This window comes from Tupaia chinensis, unplaced genomic scaffold (genome assembly GCF_000334495.1).
Source record: "Tupaia chinensis unplaced genomic scaffold, TupChi_1.0 Scaffold147608_1, whole genome shotgun sequence".
Classification (NCBI taxonomy): Eukaryota; Metazoa; Chordata; class Mammalia; order Scandentia; family Tupaiidae; genus Tupaia; species Tupaia belangeri.
Genome location: NW_006207460.1, coordinates 1,183,078 through 1,203,684, shown reverse-complemented (window position 1 = coordinate 1,203,684; position 20,607 = coordinate 1,183,078). Strand labels below are relative to the sequence as shown.

Genomic DNA, 20,607 nt, shown 5'->3' with positions numbered 1-20,607 from the left:
GGGAAAGAGGCCCTGTCACCTGCTGCTGAAACAGAAAGAGGGGAAGGTTTTCCAGTGTAAATAAAGACATTTTGTTAAGTAAGGAATGATAATTCTGCCATTTTTTTTCACATAAAAAAGAACCATAACTGTTCAGTTTCTTCAGTTATTGTTTCTATAGAAAAACTGGCATAGTAGAATTTAGTCACAAGTAACCAATTCCCACAGAATTTTTCCATAAATAGGCTCCATACATGTGAAAAATCATGAAATTGGTACACTAACTTAATTTTAGAAAATTAACATTTTTACAACTGCCATTTACTGTTATGTGTTAGAAGGCATAAATCCTTAGAGAAAACCACTACCATAAAAAATGATCTTTTCTTTAGCATAAATATTAACATGGTATCATTCATTTGAAGCATAATTTCTCCCAGGATTAAACTGAAAACATGTTAAAACTAAATACAGTTTAACCTGTATGATTTAATCATAATTTTTCTTCATTAAAACTAAAGGAAAGGTACCTACATTTCAAAGAAAACGTGTCTCAGTAAAAAGCAGGTAAGATCACAAATTATGGTAAAATGTGCTCTGTGCATTATTAAAGGTGGGTAGGTTAGTTAGGCAAAGTCTCAGTCTAGATCAATTCAGCTATCTTGAGCAGTGAGCATTTCATCTCTTAATTACACTAGATCCTGAGCTGGCCTGGGAAGAGACAGAAGCTGATTTTACAGCAGAGTGCAGTGCACTACTTCCCCACTGAGGGGTAGATCAAATGCCCCTATTATATGGAGAGTTCCATGAGTTAAATTTACCAATCCAGTTATCACAGCGACCACAGCCGTTTGTCAGGTGACAGTTGAGTCACAATACAACTGTGTCTTGAACACACAAGATCCTATCAGTCTGGAAGGACAGCAGGAGTATCTTCCATCATTTCAAACCACTACCACAATTAATTTAAACTGAGTAAAAGGGTAAGAAATATTGGCTGGAACCCCCACATTAACCCTAAGATCACAGTTACCAAAATGGACCTTTGGAAAAATGCTTAATGTTTATGGAAAAGCAAAGAGGAAGAGCAAGTCATTTAGTAATTAAGGAAAACAGCATGACCAGGGCCACCGAGGCATACTTTCCAGCTGAAAAATAACTGATTTTTTGGTCCTCCATTTTTTTTTTGAGTTAATGTCTTCTGAGAAAAGGGAATAGCAGTGCCAAGTAGGTATTTTCCTTTTTCATTTAAAGCACAAACTTTCTCTTCAAATTGACTACAGAAGGAAGGATTCCTTTTAATTTTTGTCTATTTGTTATCAGCACAGGTTTGAAGGTAAGATTCTTGGTCATTTGGACTCTTTACCAACAAGCTAGGGTGGAATAGCATCACAGCAACACTACAAAACCTGGTAACACAATGTTAGGGCTTGTGTTTTGGGGTGAGCTTTTATCCTCTTCACTCCCACCCCTGGGGGGGAGGGGGAAAGAGAGAAAGGGGGAGAGGGAGAGAGAAAGAGAGAGAGAGAGACTTTCAAGATCAGAGAAACATTAAGCACCAGAAAAATAATCTTTGGAAAAAAGAAAGCTAAAGAAGAGCATGATACTGTAGGCACTAGAGAGGGAACCAAGAACTAGTTTGGGATCATTTATGTTCCTTTCTGTAGGTTGGCAGGGATTTCAATCACCTTTCTGAAAAGAATAGGCTGGTAAATTTGCAAATCCACACACAACTCTGAGAATACCCACTGCCAACATCAAAAAGCAAAGATACTAATTTTGTAAGCCAAAAATCTGTACTAACACATGTAATTTTCTTAATGTGCCTAAGTTAATTTCTGTACCAATTCAATGAATGGAATTGACTGAACTTCCCAACTCCACTAATTATTAAAATCCATCTGCTTGTTATAATGCTAGTCACCAAGAGCTAGACTCCATCTTCCCAATAAAAATGAAACCTATGTAGCACTAGGTCTGAATCCTAAAATTCAAAACAGGCATATCATTTTCTTAATGCATACTTTCTACACATAATTATCTGGGGGAAAAAAAAAACAATCAATCAGTGCCCTGTTCAATTTTTAAGGTATGAATATCAATATGAAAATTTTAAATAAATATTTATAGCAGCTAACTGACACGATCATTTCCTAACACAGCAATACAGTAACAGACCTATCTCAAAAGTCTGTTTTGGGACACACTTTTCTTATTGGTTAAAGTACCTGAGCCAGAAAAAGGCAAAAGAAAAAGGCAAAAAGACAAGGAAAAGGTAAAAAGGCTATCCATAGATAATGAACTATTTCTCTATCTAATCTGGGGCAAGCTCATAGTACTTGAATAAAGCCAGAAACAAATAGAAAATGACTGTTTACACTTTCATTCTGTTATTGCAAACCTTTGAAAATTTCTGCAACTCCTTCAACTAACCTTTTCTTCCTTGGTAATTAAAAAAAAAATCTGATATATGACATATTTGATGAACCTATCAATGCTGAGACTGGAAACTCAAAATACAGTCCAAACATATTATGTTCAATCACCTTCAAGAGCCATTTGAGGGGTCAAGTGGGCAGACTGGGTTGGGGGTGGGAAGAAAACACTATTATACAAGGGATCTTGGGAGGGGGAGGGTTACATAAAGTACAGTGTACAGGAAAGTTTTGTTATTAAAATTATGTATACTGTAAAAGGTGAATGCCTCTTTTTTTAAAAAATAACTTTTCTTTGATAACCTATCAATTTTGACATGTGAAACTTAAAAATGTGTGACAGATATAAAACCTTAAATGAACAGGTGTTTTATACTATGTTCTGCTACAGTGCCAAGTGTGTCAACTGAGAAAAAGGACAGCTAGACATCACCTATCTTCATTCAGAGTGAGGCAAAATTAGGCCAGGAAAAAAGAAAAGGTAAACAGTAGGAGCTAAAAAGTCATCATGCAATTAGGAAGTGCTTTTCCAACCAGCCTTAACAAGTGGATAAACAGTTGTGTGTGGAATTCACAGGGCCTGGACTTGGCCACTCCTCTCCCCATACATTCTCGCCACAGGCTGCCGTCACGGTGTGTGGAGCTGCAGAAAGGCACCCAATTGCCTGGACTTGGCAATCAGTGATCTGGCCTCTCCCCTGGGCTTAGCTGAGGTAGATCCCAGCAGCGCCCTGCACATCACTCCTGGAAGGGAGATCCACAGGTGCTCACCACACTGAGGCTACTAGGATTCCTGCATAACCTACTCTACCCCCAGCAGCCAACTCAATGAGCATAGATGGGGGAAAAGGGACGATTTTAACTAGCATCCCTCACTTGGCACAGAAAAGCACTGTCAGGACGGGATGCTGTGCCTGGGGAGCTCTGAGGCAGAAATGGCCCTGGCCTCTGGAGCTGACTGCCAAGAGTCTGCCATGCTTGCCAGCATGCATGTTCTGCTTCTCTAGCTTCACAGCAACAATGGAGGACCAGATATGGGGAAAAAACAACGCCACCCTTTTCCCAACACCCAAGATGCTGGGATCAGAGAGGCAGAGTTCACCCCTGGAACCTCAGCCGTTAAGTAGGGCAGAGGCAGGAAGTGCAGCACACAATTTTACTGTCAAACTCATCCCCTATACACTAGAGGGCATAGGTGATGATGGTTTTAAATGGCACAAAAGAAACGAGCTCTTACACTTTATGGTTTTAAAAACAAAGCTTATTAACCCAAGTCTCCTCCATCTTAAACATGAAAATCCCATGTAAAACTACATCTACTTCTTTTTTGGTTCATTAATTTACTGTATCCCATAGCATTCTCAGGTTCCCACTCAAATATACAATAGAGTTTTTCAAGGTCTATTTAGATACATTTTCTTTGCAAACAGATCTAAGCAACTGGGGACTCAAGTCTTCCTTAGAGAGTCAAAATGTACTTCAAACTGTCTTTTACAGATACAGAAAGGAAAAAAAGAGGTGAAAGTCAGTTATTCCAAACATTTCTCCTTAACATGAATATGGCCTTCTTCCTCACTATCCAATATTTTGGGAACATTCTAAAGGGACGTTATCTTGAACCTTCCCTTCCCCCATCTACAGGGGATGTTACAGAGCAAGAAATCTCCAAAGGCGAGTACAAGGTATTCTATCCTGCAACATCTGCAGACTATGCCCTGCCTCTGTACTGGAGGCCAGAGAGAAAAGCTTGGCCCAAGATCTCAACTCGGGAACTACTGCTGAAAATCCAGCATGAAGGAAGTTCTGTAAACAGCAACCCACACAGGCAAAGGCCCATGGAACAGCCCTCACTTGAGAACTAGGTCCTGAAACTCAAGACCCCCCAAAAATTCCCAAAACCTCTCACAGCTTTCAAGAGACTTTACCAAGAACTATAGCAAAGAGACATAAAAATGTCATAATTAGGACCAGCAGTTGGCATAGTGGCTATGTCACTGGACTCTCATGTAGCTGACCACGGTTTGAGTCCCAGACCTGGTGGCTTAAACTCACACCGGGCGCATGTGCATGCATGCCCAAGATCCTGAGAGGAGAATGGAGGAGAAGAGAATGCGGTTGTGACCATCCCCCCAGGGGTGATTTCTCACTTCCTGTCTCTCTCTGTCTTTCTGGCAAGTGCACGTGCCCTATAGCAAAAACCTGTCCAAAAATAAATAAATAAATAAACGTCATTAAACATTATGTTATTAAACATAAACATTACTGACTACCTTATGTTTAGACACAAGAATGCCATCATTAGGCCCTTGTATTTGTTAGTTAAAACAAAACAGTCAAAAAATTCCCAGGTTGTTTTTCCTGGAAAATCATCAGACAAAAACTCTACCGCTCACCTGTTTTATCTTCATGATGGGTCAAAATGTTTCTATTGTTATGAAAATATTTCCCATGGCCTAGCCTACCAAATACACAGAAGATGATTGCTAAACTCCCAAAACCTCTGAATATAATGAATCTATCATTTATAAATAACTAATTTCTATGGAGTCAAAGAAACTTAGAATAATACATTTATATACACAGAACAGTTGAAATAAGGATGTAAAAAGATCAAAAGCAGGGACTTCTAACTCCAAGGGTCCAGATGTATTTCAGAGAATGAAAAACCTCTTAAAATTACAATGCAAGATTGTGTGTGAGTCCAGGTATTTCACCAGATCCTAGAGTTTTTTGTTTGTTTGTTTATGTTTTTGCCATAGGGTGCCTATGCTCCCCAGAGAGAAACAGAAAGGAAAAGTGAAAAATCACACCCCCAGGGAGACAGCGTGGTGGTTAAGGGCACTGGACTCCTCCTACATTGCTGACCGTGATTTGTCTTGCTTTCTCACTTTTTCTCTCTCTGGTCAAATTAAAATATATAAATTAATAATAAATAATTTTTTTTTTAAAAAAAAGGAATTTTGGGCCCATACACAAATGTGTCAGTCTAGTCACCAGATCTGGGACTCAAACTGTTGTTGGCCGTGTGAGAATCTAGTTCCTTAACCACCACAACACATGCCGGCCCCCTAAAGGGTTTCTGATCATTCAAAAAGGGATTAAGAAACCCTGGTACAATGATAAAAATAGTTCTGGAATACACCAATTTGGTTCTGACATTCCTGGTGGCCAAGGTAAAGAACAAAATCAACAGTTTCCATGTGATAAAGAAGCATGCTAGTTTATCAAAAGGAATAAAAATGTACAATTCAAGAGTCTGTGATTTATTTATAAAACAGGGCCAGCTGTAAGAAGAGTAAGGAAATACATTAGACTGTATCCTCAAGGTGGTTCTAGAGAATGAGCAGACTTGTTCTTCATGTGAACTTTTTTTTCTTCTTCTTTATTTTGGAGAGGTTTTCGCTATAGGGCGCGTGTGCTCACCAGACAGACAGAGACAGAAAGAGAAACATACAGAAAGTGAGAAATCACCCCCAGGGGGGATGGCCACGCTGCAATCCTTTCTCCTCCATTCTCCTCTTGGGATCTTGGGCACGCACGCACACGCGCCCAGCGGTGAGTTTAAGCCGCTGGGTCCAGGACTTGAACTGCGGTAGACTACGTGGGAGTCCAGCGACATAGCCATTACGCTAACTGCTGGTCCCGTATGTGAACTCTTGATATTAAAAAAAAGCTAAGGATAAGGGGCCAGCAGATGGTAGAATGGTTAAGGTGCTGGACTTCTACACGGCCGACCGCAGTTCAAGTCCCAGACCTGGCAACTTGAAACTCACACCGGATGTGTGTGCAGTGCATTCCCAAAATCCCAAGAGGAAAATGGAGGAGAAGGAATTGTAGAGTGGCCATCCCCTTGGCGGAGGGGTGATTTCTCACTTTCTGTCTCTGTCTCTCTAGAGAGCACATGCACCATATAGCAAAAATCTCAAAAAAAAAAAAAAAAAAAAAAAGGTTTAAAAATTAGTCTATACAAGCATGTCACATGCTTTGGGATGAGCTAATCTTTATTGTAACACAAGGCTGGAGCCTAGAGAGTTAATAAAAAGGAAAGAAGGCTGGCTAATGGCATGGTGGGTAAGGCAGCTGGATCCCACATGGCTGTCTATGCTTGAGTCCCAGGTCCAGTAGCTTGAAAACAATACCAGGTGCACATGTACCCAAAATCCTAACAGTAAAAATGGACAAGGGACGTGCTTCCTCATCCCCAACCTCTGTCTCTCTCCAGTGAGCTCACATACCTTCTAGAAAATTACTAAATGAATGAGTAAGGGCTCTCTCAGAAGAACAGCTCGTTTTTCCTTCTTATCACATCCCAGGGATACAAATTACAGTGTTCTAATGCATATAATTTAAAATATCTTCTACTACTGGAGGGACAAAGAGAAGCATGTTTCATAAGATATCTCTAGTTGTAATAATGATAATCATAAATATTCTTGGGTTAAGAACCAGGTCTGGGACTCAAACTGCAGTTGGCTATGTGGGAGCCCAGTGTCCTTAACCACTACACCACCTGCTGGTCCCCAAAATAACTAGATTTTAACAGAAGCAAGTAAACTACCAGAGTTGAGATGCCTGTTTCGTGCACTTGGGCATGTCACTCTGGACAAGCCCTCCAACCTCTATGTGCCCTAGGGCTGTCACCCCTAAAGCAGAATTAATAGCAGTAACAACCTGAAGAGGACTTATTCATGTAAACTCCTGAAGCTGGCACATAGTAAATGCTCAAAAAATGTTTGTACTTTTTTTAAAAAAAAAAAATTTATTTTAATTAATTAATTAATTAATTTTAATTTGACCAGAAAGAGACTGAGAGGGAAAACGAGAAAGCAAGCCACCAGGTCTAGGACTTGAACCATGGTTGGCCATGTGGGAGTGTCCAGCACCTTAACCACCATGCCACCTGCTGGTCCCAATGTTTGCTATTTTTAATAGCAACATGTAGAGAACTAAATGCTAGAGATCCATCAGGTATATAATGTAATCACAATAAAGACATGTAAGACCCATGTGTTGCTTCCTATCTGTCTTTCTTCCTTTCCAAGTTAATGTGCAGTATCCAAAATGAAGACTGATAATTAGCCAAAGCTTTCAATATGCCTCAACAGCCTGGTTACACTTTTCTCATCTAATATTGACATCAAGCTGACCATATTATCTCACGGTTTAATACTCTGCTTTATTAAATGTATTAGAATGTTAGAGATGGTATTATGGTTTGACTTTATAAATCAAGGCTAAATTTCTAAATAGTTAAGAGTCCCTAACTCCAAAATTCCTTCTAGGTAAGGTAGTGACTTGAAATCAAATGATGCCTCTTTTCCTTGTTCAATAAAATTAATACAGGATAACACATACTATTCATTATCATAAATGGACACTTTTTTCAAAAAGAGTAAAAAGTAAAATCTCATTGATGTCTCAGCTCTGACAATTGTATTTTAGGACAAAATAAAAGGCTCAGAATTAAGGATCACTGTTATGTTCATTTCTGCTTAGAAAAAAATGCTCTTCAAGTCTATCTCATCTAATTTAGGAAACAGTCCTTCTAACTGTGGCAGATTTGGTTTTGAGGCACATTTGCCAGAATTGTTACAGGGTGTGGGCAGGGAGATATGAGAATTTAAAAACACAAATATAACTTGTTAGTTCAGTACACATAGGAGGGTTTGTTTTGCAATACTTGAATAGTGATCCTCTATATTACCAAAATCTCTATTCAGTATAAAGCTTGCTCAGAATTAACCTTCTGAATGAAACACACATTTAGTAATTTTTTTAAGAGAGATGTTTGCTATAGGGCATATGTGCTTGCCAGAGAGAGAAAAAGAGAGAAATCATCCCCTTGAGGTGATGGCCACACCACAATCCCTTCTCCTTCATTCTCTCAGGATTTTGGCACACGCACTTGTCTTAAGTTTTAAGCCACCAGGTCCAGGACACATCTGTGGTCAACTACATGGGAGTCCAGAGATGAAACCATTACACCATCTGCTGGTCCCACACACATTCAGTCTTACCAGAACCTGCAGATCTTACGGCTCAGATTTTTCAAGTCGAAAATTTCTTTTGTGGTATTATCTTTCCAGTTTATTGAACAAAGAAAAGCATTTTATCTCTTTCTTCATCCAAAATTTTTGTCTACTTTCCCACATCTATTGACTCAGAGCTTGCTCTACCTGCTTCTCCTTAAGGCTCCCCAAATTCCAAGGAAACTGTCTTCCTGAGGGGAAGAATTCAGTTACAACAAATCATCTACTGAGCATCCACTTTCTAAGGAATATCTACATTTACACAGAACTCTCTAATTCCACAAAACTAAGTTACTATCAGCTGCAAAGTGGTCAACCAAATTTGGGAACTACAACTAGAAATACAATAATTTATTTGAGCTATCTTCTCAGTCTACCCTTCTCTTAGTAAAGATTCAAATATAAATTAATGTTAATTAATTTTGCTTTTACTTTAAAAAAAGACCAGGAATACCAACCATTTTAAGAAGTATGCCTGGGACAAGCAGATGGCGTAGTGGTTTACCTTGTTGGATTCCCACATGGCCTACCAGTTCTGAGTTCCAGACTCCGTGGCTTAAAAAAATCATACAAGGCGCATGTGCGTGCATGCCCAAGATCCCGGGAGTAGAATGGAGAAGGGACTGTGGCATGGTCATGGGGGGTAGTGATTTCTCACTTTCTCTCTCACTATCTCTCTGGAATGCACACATGTCCTAAGGTAAAAATGTGGGGGGAGAGGGCATTTACACTTTTTGCTTTAAATAAACAGCAGTCATTCAACTCCAGGTCTCTGACCAAATAAAATCCCAACACCTATACACGTTTAATATGAACAGATATTTTGATTTTTTATTTTCTTTAGACACAGGGAACATACATTGGGGGACAGAGGCCATGGGCTGTGTAAACTTTGGAAATGTAGAATTCTTAGGATAATGATATGCAGGGATCCCTACCTTCCCTAATCTCTGCTCTAAATTTTCATTTCACTTTTGTTGGAATCCACAGAACTGGCCACAAAAAACAGCAACCTTTCATGTAAAAGTATGTCCTGCCTGTTTTCTGCTCTAAACAAAGAAAAAGACATTACACAATAACGATTCTACCGAGGCCTTTTGCTATGTGGCTCACATATCAAGAACCATGTTCAAGAGTACCCCACCAGTGCTCCTTCTCTCTAATCAACCTTTCTACTTCCCCATTGAAATTCACCAAGGGGGAAAACAGCAGTGAAAAAGAATGTACATCCTTTGGCACACTCCAAAGACAACTGAGACAGCACAAACATCACATCACCCTTCTTTCTCCTGAAAAATCCCTTCAGGCCAGAGTGTACAAAACTGCTCTCTGACCCTTGCCATCAACTTCCAACAACTAGAGTCCATTTTATTATTGTGCTAAAACTGCCAGTCTAAGATTTATCTATTACTCTGCATGAAAACCTAATAGCAGGTGGTCAGGAATTTTCTTTCTTTTGATACAACATTCCTGAAGTGTCAAAAGGCATTATACTACATAAGCAATACCATCATCTAGACACAATCTGCACTCAGGATTAGATGCAAGATGAATCCCAAGTAAGACTGTGAAGAACAAGACAAATTGTAAAAGGGATTTTCTATTCTAGTTGACATTCCCACTGAATCCATCACCTTTTTAACTAAAATTATTAAATATGTATTTCTTTTAAAAACACTAATAGCTTCCCCAAACAAAAATCAATATTTGAAGATATCACTTTCTAAATATATTACGTCAACCTTCACAAACACGACTCAGTTTAAATTAAGGAGGGAGTCTAAGGGTTAGATGTAACCTAAGAAAGGCTAAACTTATTATCTTATTAGTAACTAACATTTTAATTAAATTAATGAATTCTAAGACCTGACGAATAGTGATGACAAGTCAAGGAGAAAGGTACAGGCCAGAAATATAAATTTAGAAGCCATCGTCAGTCACAATCCTGAAAGAAATCACCAAGGGAACGACTATAGATAAAGAGACTGACAAAACTGCACTTTTCTCCTGCACCATTCTAAGGAATCTGTAAACAGGATCTACAAAATGGCAATCACCAAAAAGAGAAGAAAAAGGAAAAGGAAAAGGAGAAGAAAAAAAGAAAAAGAAAGGAAAAACTAACAGGGCAGCATAGTCTCAACACCAAAGCCATTTGAGCAAAGTGATCTATTGGAAAACTAATGGGAACATGGTCTGTTTAATTCATGAAAATAACCCAAAACAATACATAACAAAGGAGTTTACATCAATTGGGATCTACACATACACTGCTTTAGGAAGTGAGAATGATGACTATAATAAAAAGTACACTGTCGGGGCCACCTGGTGGCATGGTGGTTAAGACAGATGGATCCCACATGGCAGATTGTCTGGTTCAAGTCCCACACCTGATGGCTTGAAAAACACTCTAAGTGCATGTGTGTCCAAAATCCCAAGAGAAGAATGGAGGAGAAGGGACTGCGGCATGGCCATCTCCCCTAGGGGGAGTGACTTCTCATCTTCCTTCTCTCTCTAGCTCTTTTTCTCTCTCTCCAGCAAGCACTTATCATGCCCTATAAAAAACTTAAAAAAAAAAAAAAAAAAAAAGCCCACTGTTCATCCTCTGAGTGTGTCTCCATGCAATGAAGTATCACAGATAGCCTTGCCAATGAAGTCAATATAATAAACTAAAGAATCAAGGAGAAATCATAAAATAATCAGAATAATGGGTTTTAATTCTGAGAAGAATAAACAGTTCATTATGTACTTGAACTTATAAGACAGTCAAATATCCAATGAAAAGGTAACCATATAATTTTCAATATCTTGGTAGAGGGTTTGAGTTACAAGGCATGTGTTGTATCAAAACTCAACCAATATATACTTAAGAGTTGGACATTTCACTGTGCATAAAATTTACCTTAAAAAATTAAATTCAGGAGACCAGCAGGTGACATAATGGTTATGTTACTGGACTCCCCCGTGATTGACTGTGGTTTGAGTCCCAGACTTTAAGTCACACTGAGTGTGCATGCATGTGTGCCCAAAATCCGGACAGAATAGAGGAGAAAGGACTGTGGCATGGCCATTCCCCCTTAGGGTGATTTCTTGCTTTCTGTCTCTCTGTCTTTTGGTTCTGGTGAATGCATGTGCCCCATAGCAAAAATCTCTCTTTAAAAAAGAAGAAGAAAAAGAAAGAAAAGAAAAAGAATTAAACTCTAGTTAACAACATGTCTGTTGTACACATACATTGTTGCATGCTACGTTGTTTAGACAGAAGTGAGTGTACAAGTGGCAACTGACTTAGAAATGCATTAAAACAATTAGATGAATAGAGAAAAATGTGGTAAAGCAAATATTACAAAATATTAGTAAAATCTAGGAAGTGGGCATATATATGGGTGTTCCTTACGGAGTTCTTCCAGCTTCTTTATATGTATGAACATTTTCATTTAATAAAATGTTTGGGGAAAGAAAAAAATTACAAATGTAATTTACGCTATTGGCTCTCTAACACATTATTCCTCCCAACTAAACATACAGTGGTATATAATGATTAAGGGCTCTAATTCGAGAGGCAGGTTGTGTTCAAAGCATAACCTCTCTACTAACTAGCCTTAGGAACCTTGTACAAGTCATATAACCTCTAATGCCTTACCAGTACCATATTCATGCTTTGAGTTTTAAATAGAATGTGTGTAAAGCAATAAGAAAAATTCCTACCACACAGTAAGCACTGAAGTGTGAGTGTTTCTGTTACTTTTATGTTAGTATTATTATTAAATAATTCAACAAGTACTATATTTCAACTTCCACTATACTCACCTTTTTTTTTTTTTTAACAAAAAAAAAGGACAGAATTTTGCTATAGGGTGTGTGTGCTCACCAGAGAGACAAAGGAGACACAAAGTGAGAAATAATCACCCGCTGGGGGAATGGCCACACCAGAACCTCCAGGATTCTCCCCTCAGGATTTTGCGCATGCACACACAAGCACCTGGCCTGAGTTTCAAGTCTCCAGGTCAGGATTCAAACTGTGGTCAACTATGTGAGTCTAGCAACATAACCATTATGCCATCTGTTGGTCCCAACTATATTCACCTTAATATATGAGATTCTATAGTGCTAGGTCCTTGATCAACAAGAACAGACCACTCCAGAGTTTTGGAGATGTCTGGGATATGATGATCAAAGCAGTGATTTAGCAAGATCAATTTTGGTAATTATCCTTGTTTTGTAGAGAAAGGCAAACCTATTATCAGAAAAGGGCGGCTAAGAGAAATAAAGGAAAGAAATTTATTTAAAGAACAGGCAGATGGTAAGAATAAATGATCAGATGAGAAAGAAAAAGATTACTCTCTCCACGATCTTTGCTCAAGAGAAATGGGCAACAGGTTGGGGCATGCAGGAAAAAGATCTAAGAAATCACCTGTTCACCAGGATGTACCAAAAAGAGCCTTGGAATTCCCATATTTGCTTTCAAGTGTTTGCTATTAATTTCTCATTTAAAACTATTTTCTGAGAAGACACATCATTTTTCTCTACTATACTTTCATATTTACAGCTTTCTTTTCACGTCTCAATAAGGAGTTAAGGAATTAGGAAAACAAAATGGCAGGACAAGTTTCTACTTCATAAAGTATGGGACACAGAAAAGAGGAAAGCTCTTGTTCAGTTCCCATTCACCCTAGTAAAATCTACCCCTTTTTTATGTACTCTTAAAATTTTAACAAGATAAAGTTAAAAATTTTTAGAACATTAATTTCTGGCTCTTTAATGTGGTACAAATATTAAACAGAAATGCAGCAGCACAGTTAGTGACAACCTGCTAATTTTACTCTCTCACATAGCACAAAAGAATCTTATTATAAGGTTTAATTTGTTACTTTCATATATAAGAGGTTCATTAAAGGCTTCACTGTTAGAAATCTCAGTGGAACTACTGGTTTTGTTAAAAACTATGTGGCATGGGTGCCAATACAATTTTAATAAAAGCCATAAGCCGTTATCTACCTCCCATCTTAATAACTGAAATTGAAGATGAGATGACACCTTAAGGGTTACACTTCACAACAGCAACAACTTTCAGGACTTCAGAATCCCTTCATTTCCTACCCAAATTTAACTCTATCATGTCTCTAGTTCTCTCTCCATAACGAAACAATACTTTCTCTTTCTGTAAAAGATGCTTTTAGAAATCATCATAATTCGAAGAGTGGCCCAGCTGTCGTAGTGAAGTAAAGCAAGTGTCCCGAAGGCTAGAAGCCATATGGCAACCATGGATTCAGATTCCTGGATCCCCGTGAAAACACTCCAGGGGCATGCAGGAGACACCCAAGATCCTAAGAAGCTGGAGGGCTGTGGAAATGGGATCACAGCCAGCATGACTGTGCCATGGGTGTCCCTACTCTTCACCCCTGCCCATTATCATAAAAGAAAAAAAAAGAGTTCTTCAGTGTCTCATAGAGGAACACACATTTCTTTCCACCTTTTCCTTATAATCAAAACTGGCTGACAACTCAGGCTTTCCCACTTAGGTAACCCCTGGAAATACAAAATAGACAGTAAAATTATTCAGTCATTTTTGTCTAACCAACCCAAATAAGGAATACCTACCAGAAATCAACTATTGCTGCTTGGTCTAACTCTTTTTACAAGAAAAGAAACCTTGTCCCACCCCCGCTCCTATTCCCCACCACCGCTAAGAGAATAAGAGACCTTGTCTCATTCACTACACAAAAGTGTGAGCTCCCTAAGCACCTCTTGCCAAGTGTCAGCAACTAAGAACTACGGGTAAAATGAAATTCTAAGTTTAAAAATAAAAAACCAACAAGGTGCAAATTTTTTTAGTAAACATGCAGAAAATAACTGGTGAGCCTTATACATGTTGGATTTTTTCTCACTGCTAGTAAAGGGCTTCTGCTAATTAGCTTGCAGTTCCCTGCATCCACATTTATATGTATATATAGGAAATGTAAGAGCTGGTTGGTTAACTAGCTTGGTTTAAGAATGGCGGTTAAAAAATCAGTTATGGGTTTACTTTCTGTGCAGACCAGTTCTGTTCTTCATATTCTAAACCAAGCATTTTTTTTTCTCTCTCTCAGAAATGGAAAATACCTGTTAATGGTTACTAGAATACTTAGAACCATGAGATCAGTGAAAATATATCACCTATACTGGGGAGAAAACACTCAAAGTCTACGTCCCACAGTGTGTAAGAAACGTCTCTGAATACACATGATGACATTAATATACAACTCATCATTATCCTTTTTAATGAATAGTATAAAATACAGAAGAACGTGTATCACAAAAATTAGCCCCCAAAAAAAAGGAGGGCCTGAAAAATGTCTACAGAGAGGTTGAGTAGCATTCCATCCCCCTATAGAAGGGCTAGTGGATCAAATCCATCATACACTTAAAATCCTTTATTCGATTTTCACTATACTACATAATTTCTGTATTTTAGGCTATTGCAGTCTGAGGAGTTTGTCAAACTGTTCTTTCCTCCTCTTCTTCTCCCACTTAAGTTTCTCTTCAGTGATGCTTGGCAGCCCACATTCAGCCTTTCATCCTGACTTTCCTTACTTGGGAGCTCTTGAGCATTTACACTCTTCACTTACGTCGGTGTAAATGAGCAGCACATGTGCACACACAAATACATGTGTTCAGCGGGGGAAATGAAAGCAAATAGTCCCAGATCAAGACAAAATAGCCCCTACTTATTTCAAAGAGAAAATTATGATTTTGTTCATTTCACATCAAAGATGGAGGAGAAGGAATTGCAGCAAGACCATTCCCCATGGGGGCTTCTTTCTCTTCTCCCTCTTTGACTGGCTCTAGTGAACACAAGCACCCTCTAGCACCCCCCCTCAAAAAAAATCCTGCAGATGTGATGTCAATGAGAACTGTGAAAGAAAGGTTTATCACAAAATGCTATAGAAGAAAGACTCTGAACATCTTCACTAGACTAGCTTTATGACTGGGCTTCTGCTTCCATCCATCCAGGTCAAATAAATTTTGAACCTAAATAATTAAAATGAAATAATTAACATGAAAAAAAATCTCTTAACCTAAAAGCTCAAGCCAGGCAATTAATTATTACCTCGTAGTCAACCATGACATTTTTTTTGCAAAGGAATCTTTACTTGGAGTATGTCGATTTATAAGAAACTGATCTGAAATGTGAAAATTCTTCCTAGAAACACTAATTCGCAAATTCCTTTCTCTTTTCTAAAAGAGCTATAAAGGCAACAGTCTCACAGAAACTGTTTAATCTGTTCTCATGATTGCATAATATCAAATTCTTATAATAAATCTCTTATATACCTTTCCTAGTTCTGCTTCTGTGATTTAACCTGGAAAAACAGAATATGTGTATGTGTAAGTAATTTAAGGTAGGGAAGACATTTTTACCCCAAATGGTAAATTCCCTAGCCATAATAACAAAAGATAAACACACATTCGTGAAAATAAAACCAAAATTTTGATATAGTTTATTTTAAAAACGCAGTGTCAAAAGACAAATGATGGATTATAAAAAATACATTTAAGTAGATGGCAGAGATCAGGTTAATAGCTATAATATACAAAGAGCTCTAGCAAAGAAAAAGATATGCACACTGCTGGAAAAACGGGCACAATATGAATAGGCACTTCACAAAAGAGCAACTCCAATGACTTACCGGTATATAAAAAGATTATCTGAACTCAACAGTGGTCAAGGGAAATGCAAATTAAAGTAATAATTGTTTCACACCTATCGGACTAGCAAAATTAAAGTAAATATACCACCTGGCTTACACAAGATCCCACATGGTTTGAATGCCAGCCCTGGCAGCTTTTTTAGTGGGGAAGGAAGAGGTGGGAGGTGCACAGGACTCCCTGACAGGTTGGAGAATGGAAGGAGGAAGGACTGTGGTATGACTGGCCCCGCTGGGGTGTGTGTGTGTGTGGGGGGGTGTGTCTCTCTCTTTGCGCACGCATGCACACACACAGACACACACATCCCCGTGTACCTTCTGCTATTTAAAAAAGAAGTAATACCTACTGTTGGAGTGGCTATAAAAGAAAGGGTATTTTCTTATCTTGGCGGTAGAAATGCTAATACTCTACAGAAAATATTCTATTAAAATTTGTTGAAATGAAAACATATACAAGAAGTCTTCATGAACTTTATGGAAAATGTGTATTATGAAAATAATGCACAGACTTCAAAACTTTCTGCACCAAAATAAGCTCATACTTTAATTCCATTTTTGTAGCATTTCTCCTTGAACTTTTTGAAGTCCTCTTGTATGTACCATTAGACCCAGCAATCTCATGGAAATAAAACTCAGATACTATCACATAGAAATAAAAGCACTAAGCAAAAGAGCATGTATGTTCAAGGATGTTCACTACAATACTATTCACAGCCCTTAAAAATAATAATAATAAAAAAAAGGTATGGTAGTAATGCAAATAGACCCAAATGAAAAAAGACCAAGGTTTTAGCCCAGGGATCTCTCTAAGCATGCCAGAGTGCAAAAGTGTTTGTGATCCAGACTGGCTGAGACTGAGGTGGACAGTGGCACAAAGACTGTGTTGGAAGTGCCTGTCTCTCTGTCATGGAAAAAATAAGTAAATAAATACAAAAAACTTTAAACAATTTAAAAAGCAATGTTGTTACTAAGAGAGGAATGGTCAAATAATTTATGGTGAATCCAAACCATGAACTGTTATTCAGCAATACAAAGAATTAAAGGAAACTAGTAGTCTTGAAGGATTTCCATGAGGTACTGTGGAATATGATGGGTTTATAAACAATAATCCTATTTCGATTAAGAAAACACCTAGAGGGGAAAACAATCTGTATTTTGGTGGTGGAGTTGTGAGAGCAGGAATATATCATATAAACAGATAAAAGTATAGAAATATTCATGCCTGATTGCTAACACTGGTTCTTTAGGGTAGGATATGGGATAGATGAGGATGAACGGACGGAGAAGGAATGGGAGAAATAAGATGACTCGACATGTTACATACAATCCATTTATGGAAAAGTTGAGTATATATAAATTTTAAAAGACTACTTTTGCCTTTATACATTTTTGTCCTGTATAGTTCTATCTCTTAAAATGAACCCTAATTTCTTATTACTATTATATATTAAAAGGGAAATACAGGTGGTATAGGGAGAAACCATAGTTGAACTACAGCAGTCATAAGATTTACTGAGTTGGGGACAGCAGGTGGCATGGTGGTTAAGGTGCTGGACTCCCACATGGCTGACCGCAGCTGGAGTCCCAGACCTGGTGGGGTGCTTTCTCGCTTTGTCTGTCTGTCTGTCTGTCTGTCTCTCTCTCTTGCTGTTTCTGTCTAGTGAGCACACATGCCCTATAGCAAATTTGAAAATAATAAACAAACTTGGGGGGGGGGAAAGATATGCTGAGTCTTAGAAAGGAACATAATAATAACCATGTACCGCAACAAACAAACAAAAACCAATAACAACAACAAAAAAATGCAGAAAATGGTATGAAAAGCAATGGACGAGAAGATATACAATGGCAAAGAGGACAGAATCACTGTCCTGAAACACTGCTTAACAAAGAGGTGAAAGAAACTAACTCCCGAGCTGATTCAGAAGCAGAAAACACTGCTATAAAGGAAGGGATTTGGTGGCTATTAGCCTGCAGCTCTCAAACAAGGCTCACTTTCATGGAGCAGCACTGAAACTTTGCTCAAAACACAGAATTAGTCTACGCGCCCCCTCAATTACTTAAAGGGTTAATGTCGAGCCCAGTAAAAACCTTCAGAATCCTGCTTGAGGACTAAAGCGCTAATTGGGTAGCACTCATGTTAATCAGGTATACAAATACTATCTTACCTGCTAGGAGACTAAAATCATCCATCCCTCTAATAATATTGTCAGAGTCCACTTTCACCCCCTGGCAAAATAACATAACCTCCCATGATGGCCCGCTGCCATGAACAACTGGACAATCTCAAGAAGATGTGAGGTTAAGGGCTCCAAAAGCCCTGTAGTCAAAGAGAAGGCACAATAGGCCCTAACACACAGGAGGAGAGGCTCAGTAAGGCAAGGCCCCAAAAAAGAAAATAAAGAAGGCAATTCTCTTCTCTCCTCATCATCCATGACATGCTTTAAACAAAATGCATTTCGTAGAATTATCCTGAACTGAACTTCCTGGGCATCTATCACTGGTGACATTATACTGCATGTTTTCTACACCAGTGCCAGCTGATAAGAGGCAAAGAATATCTTCTGTTTATTGAACAGTCTTCTTTCGTCCCAGAAAGAAGTTTTTACCATTGCTTTAGGTAATGCTCTGTGCCCAGCTAGAGTTAAAAGTCCAGTATTAGCCCTGGTCCCAAAGTGCAGAAGTTAGCGCTGTGCAGAGGAGGCTGGCTCTCACATGGTTAACTAGGTTTGAGTCCCAGGTATTGGCTTCAAAACACATTGGGCCCATGCATTAGTGCCCAGGATCCTGGTGGGATAAAGAATTGAAGGAAAAAAATTACAACATGACAAACCCTCTGACATTTAAAACGAAGCTATTTTAAAAAGGTCCAATACTAGGAAGCAGAATCTTATTGGGCTGTCTGAAAAGTCATGACTCATTTTTGCATAGAAAAATATGGAAAATGTGTTATGACTTTTCCAATAACCCAAGTATTAATAGTATCAGTCACCAAAAAAAGACTAACTAGGCAGGGTTGTTACGTTGTTTTGTAGTGGTAACAAGCAAGTATTAATAAATCCATAGAGGCACCGTTTTCCGGGTTACAAAACAAGAAGGCATCACTCAAAATTAAGAAAGAAGAAATGAAAGTTTTCTGGACCAAGAACCAGGATCAGGAATTAAAGACCATAAGACTTGTTAGATATATAAACTGAAAGAGACTACGGTGAAATGATAAAACCTTCAAAGTTGTTATAGTGAATGAAGACGTTCAACCACCTGTGATGAAGAAAAGGTAGTAGGGACCTGGCAGCTCAGAATAAACATCTGAAGGAAGATAGCAAATGCCTAATGGCTACACAGATAATACCCTGAGATGCATAGTTAATATTAATTATTTGTTAAACACAAGTATCCTCAATGTCATACAGAGCACTTGATAACAGAAAACGTAGCCTAAGGCCACTCATCTGACTTGGTTAAAAAACAATTCAGATATGAAACAAGACAAAATGATTACATTCCAAACACGTGAGCTTTACAGAGCTCACTGCAGTAAGGGACTCTAAGCAGATGCCACAGTAGAGAGAATAGGAATGTAGGCATCTAGGATTAAATATCTAAAGAAGCAGGAAAGGAGACAGACAGGAAATAATTTTCTTAGGGGTAAAAAAAAGAGGATGCAGAAGGTTTTGTCCAAAAGATGGTAAGATGATATTCAGCAGTTATAAAAGCAAAGTAAATCATTCCTACAAAAACATTTTTTAAAGGAAAAATTAGAAGCCAGCATATTATTACAGTTTATTTCACAATCAAGTAACTTAACTCTCAATACAAAGTCAAAAACATATAAAAAAATCTTAAACTCATATGTTTGTATATCCTTGTGTTTGCACTTTACTACTACATAAAATAATAGGTTGTTGGGAAAAGTCATGATGCATTTTTTGTGTAGAAAAAAATATGTCATGACTTTTCCCTGCAACCCAATTATTTCTAGAATATGACACAAGAAACTCTAAAGAAAGAAACTGAATGGCTAGAGAATAGGGGTCAGAGAGGACTACATACTATATAGTCTTTTATATTCTTTTAATGTTGAGCCATATAAAAACAGTCCCTTTTAAAAAAAAAATTTTTTAACTTTTTATCAGGTATAAAGAAATAATGGAATCATAAGGATCTCAGCTCAAAACAGAGACCTTTTATTAAACAAGAAACCCATGGGAGCCTGCAAATGAAATGCTTTCCTATTACTCTTAGTTTCTAGTATCATTTCTGAAACAACTAACCATTAATCCAATGAGCAGGTTCACAGATAACATCTGAAGGCAACTGTTCACACATATCCTAAGTGGATAGTGATGATACCAGCCAGCCCACGTGTTTCACTTCAAAGTCAGCCCAGCTTAAGTGTAAAGATTTTCCCTAATATGATTTTTCTCTTCAGCCATTTTAGAGCTCTGAAGAGAAAGAACGATTATAACATGAAAGGGAAAG

The 20,607-nt window shown here is 38.1% G+C and overlaps 1 protein-coding gene across 1 annotated transcript in view; it reads right to left on the bottom strand.

Annotated features, from left to right (window-relative positions):
• CTNNA1 (catenin alpha 1) overlaps positions 1-20,607 on the bottom strand; it is a 159,656-nt gene that overhangs the window by 65,684 nt on the left and 73,365 nt on the right. The window lies entirely within an intron of this gene.